Raw genomic sequence first — 4,643 nt, 5'->3', positions numbered from 1 at the left:
ATTGGAAGAAGGTCCATGATGGAAAGAAATGTGCATTCTCTACTTTGAAGATCATCAAGACAAGGCTACGTAATACTATGGAAGATGATTATCTAGCCAATAGCTTGCTAGTAAACATAGAGAGTGAAATTGTGGAGAAGTACAGCTATGAAGATGTTCTTGTGCACTTTAAGGGTGTAAAGAAACGAAGGGCTGATCTGTAGTGAACTGGATGCTCCATGGTTAAATAGTATTTTGGGTATAGTTTCTTTTGTTCTGGAGCTGGTCAGTAGTGAACTGAATGTTCCACGGTTAAATAGCACTTTGTAGTGAACCGAATTCTCTACTGATTAGAAATGTATTTTGTAAGCTAATCTAGAGAAGATCAATATAATTATCTAAGTTACTTGATATTTGCAACATCTAACTTGTTGAATATGTATGATTTCGTATTTGTTTGTTTACAGCTTCGCCCCTCCAAAGATTTCTTTCAAGCTCCGCCACTGTTCCATATATGTCACATCCCTAGCATTTACATGCCATCTAGGCATAGGGGGTTACATGGGTTCAAAACCAAGGTTTTTCACTGGCTGACCTGCAAATTCTCTGCCCATATTCTTCTGGTGTTGCCGCGGGTAGAAATGAATTAGCAGTATATTTTTAGTTGAGCTCAAAGAGGTAATTAAAGCTCCTACATGTTTTCTATGAATTTCTATTAACTGTTTTCACAACAAAATACATACATAACAAAACTATAACATGTAGGGTTTTAATTCTTACCGATTTTTGGGGAAGTCTCCGAGCAACATGCATGTGAGAGCTGTTTTCCTACAGTAAATGGTTCGCTACAGTTGTGGCGTTACGCTAGACTCCCGGTTTTTTGGGCCGGTTTGTTGGTTCACCGCTTGATAGTGCGTGGTGGCCTGGTCGATCGTGCGTGCTGGGTGTCATGTTGGGCCTTTGTGGCTGTGTTTATCAGTTGATGCATGAGCGTGGCCCCCAGCACGCGCCACCCTGATCCTCCTTCTTTCTTCTAGAGATCGAAAGAGGGGCAGAGACACAGAGAAAATGGAGCATGGTGTCATGCTCCGCTGCTGCCGCTGGGGGGCTGGCCGGCAGTCCATGTCGCCACCGTGTTCCCCTCCCCTTCTATCATCTTCTCTCCTCCTACCCCTCCTTCGCTTCCGCTGGGCCGCGAGGCTGCGTTACGACAAACCCTATGCATCCTCTCGCTATCTCTCTCATATGGAGAACAAACAAGTGCCAACCCCGGAGATGTGGCGACGGTCCGCTCCTCGCCGCCCCCGCCATCAATTGTTCATCGCTGCCCCTCTGCTACCACCCCCCTCTGGCCCCTAACGCGGCTCCAAAGTACCAAACAGGTGCACGCGCCACCCCCAGGATGCCATGGACGAGGTGCACGCCGCGGCTCAGACATCGCGCCGCTGCCGTGGCCTACGCCTAGCAGGACCCAAGGAGCCTGCGGGCATATACTAATTGATCTATATCCAAGTTTCCCCTTGTGTGATGCTTTGCTAATTTTATTTGGCAGAACTTTCCCACGTCATGGGTGCAGGCCTTCTACCTATTCGTTCATATGCCAGTGAGGGCCAAACAAATTTTGTTCAAGATTTGGCACAACTTTTTTCCGAAAGGTGTATGTTCTCCAGGGGTTCTGTGTAAATTCAATTTCACCGACAGCACTCCAAAACTCTTGACCTCACTGCGAACGGGCCCCACGCCGTGTGGCCTTCCTACGTCATCATTGAAACGGCGGGATACAAAAGTCTGTATTTTGCAAATTTGTGAATAGTTTGAACATACTGCACAAGTTCATGTACCAATGGAGTTATTACCTCCTAATTTTATTTGGCAGAACTTTGCCACGTCATGGGTGCATGCCTTCTACGTGTTCGTTCATATGCCTGTGAGGGCTGATTTTTCTTTTCAAGTTTTCTTCTGGTTTTCTAGAGTTTAATTTGTTGTGAATGGAGGTTGCAGGGAGGAGGCAACCACCCCAAGTTGCTTCCCTCGCGGATGGAGTGGCATGGTTCACTGTCATGTTGCTCGCCGTCCATGCTACCAACATGAGACGTGGCCACCGGTACCGTTCGACGGGTCACATGATCAGGATCGAGGATCATTTAATTGATTGACTAATAATAATCACATCTGAAGTTGCAGGTTGCTCTACTAACAAAATTCCGGTCAGCGGCATGAATCCTAATAGGTTGTACATTCCCTCCTTCAGAATTTCTTGAAGCAGAGGTTAGTAGAATCATTTGCTAATAAGGGGATGGAACTGGGCCAGCAGTTAAGAATGCCAAAATCTATGCGTAATTTGATGGTGAGGATGACAATAAGGTAATTCAGTCATTAATGTATATATGTGTGACATGCATTAGCCTATAGTCTGATACTATGTGCTAAAATAGGATTTAAATGGCTAAAATAACCATTTGTTTCCTTTAGTGCAAATTAGGATAGCATTTAGCATTGAACTATGGTCTGCAATATTAAAGAAAGAGATGAAAGATGCTCCAAAATTCACTGATAGAGGGTTTTTTTCCATCTCGACGGTAAGAATTGTCTAGAAGAAGTTTAAGTTGGTTCCAAGTATTCATCATGTCCTACCACAGTATGAGCAGTAAGTCAAGCTGCTAGATAAATAGATTGATGCTACATAGATAAACTCAATGTCTCACCAGTATGCTAATCTGAGCCAATCAATCTTACTTCTTCTTCTCAACTTAACATCATGCCTTTCCCGGGCTCTTACCTATGCTATTAACTTACAAAATAAGTTCTCTTGGATTGTTATTTATGTTATCACAAATTTAGTATATTTTTCAGAGAGTATGAGTTTGTTCCTATATTGGAGTAGTTCTGGGCATCTCAAATTTTGTGCCCAGGATTTTTTTCTTTGACTAATGTGAGTATTTCTTAGTCAGTCCTCAGACCCCGGTTTTGATTCAAATTGAAAATAATTTCCTTGAACGATGGCAACACTCACATGTGGTCTATCAAAGAAATATTTGATGATCTTGCTTTATAACTTGCCGGCAGGCATAAAATAGAAAGATGCAATACTTTGTTGTTATCATACTTACATACTGTACTGACTGATTTTCTGTTTTATTACAGTCAAAATGCAGTGGTAACACTATGGGGAGAATTTAAAAATTCTTCATAACTTGCCGCCTTTTCCTTGTTCCAGCTGTAAGTCCACCCATGAGACACAACCGGAGCCCAATCTATTTCGGTACCAGTTGCAAGTCCAACTTCACCTCCAACATCCATTTTTGCGACCATTGTTGCAATTGTTGTCATTGTCCATCATTGTCTTGCAATTTTCCATCATTTTGAATGTCCATCATTGTCTTGCAATTGTTATCAACTCTCTAACCCAGTTGCATGTCCTTTTTGACACACAAATGAGTCGACCTAGTTGCAAGTTAATTTTTGACACACATATTTGACACGGTTTTATGCCGAAGAAGAGAAGTTAAATACATTTGTTAGTATTAAAAAAAGGAAGGAACATATGGATCAACCCATGTCTCATGTGAGTAAGACTTACAATTCATTTTTTGAATGTGGAATTTTTTTTATGTAGAAGAGAAGCATGTCATCACACCAGTGCGTGCATGAGCTAATACTTCGATGAGCTGTGCATGTGCATTTATGTCAAGGTATAAAAGGCATGCACGATGATAAGTGCATAAAACTAACCAATAAAATACTAACAATGTTTACCATACACTAAAACAAGTTCATCTTGTTAAAGTAAATGTTCATCGTAAATTAAAAATAGTTCATCCAACACTAAAAAAGTTTAGCTTGTACAAAAGAAATGTTCGGAATGTTCAAAACATGTTGTCGTTTTCAAAAATTGCTCCCAAATAAAAAAATGTTCATGTTTTCATACAGAAACATCACAGTTTCAGAAATTGTTTAGGAATTTCAAATAATATTCCCATTTTCAAAATTTCTGCATGCTTTTGTAACATGTCCGTAATTAAAAAAAATTGTATTTAAACAAAACTCAGGATTTCAAGTATTGATTGTGTTTTAAAAAGTTCATAATTACAAATATTATTTCACACTTTTCAAAAGATGTTTGGAGTTCTAAAAAATTATTTGTGTTTTCAAAAAAATATTCGGCATTCCAGAATTGTGCACAATTTTTCAATAAATTAAATGTTCAAAAAATGTTTCAAATCTGACGCTGCGGTGAGTTCTTAATATTTGCGTTGATCTTTTCGCGCCAACACCCACTAGTTCTAATGGCTATAAGGATGTGTTTATGAGTTGGAGATTGAGATTTCGATTCTTGTTGAGTGAGCGGCATTTTTTACTAGTTTTTCTACTACGCTACTAACACAAGAGTAGGAGTGAGCTGGCCTAGTCGTCGACTCTCTGGTAGGCTTGTGCAACGGCGACAATAAGAATATTGGAGCAAGAAAAGCGGGAGGAAGTTGTCAGCGGGAAGGACCATAAACATGGATGACATCATCTTAGATGATCCCTAGTCATGTTAGATATGAGGCATTATCTCACATCTAGATGTTACATAGTCGGACCCAGAGAAAAAATGGCATCGCTCGTACTGTCCAGTAGTACGGCCGATCTGCTCCTCGTGCGCCTTGTGCACGTGGTTCCTT

This window comes from Triticum dicoccoides, chromosome 6B (assembly GCF_002162155.2).
Source record: "Triticum dicoccoides isolate Atlit2015 ecotype Zavitan chromosome 6B, WEW_v2.0, whole genome shotgun sequence".
NCBI lineage: Eukaryota > Viridiplantae > Streptophyta > Magnoliopsida > Poales > Poaceae > Triticum > Triticum dicoccoides.
Note: the sequence above shows the minus strand (reverse complement) of the source record.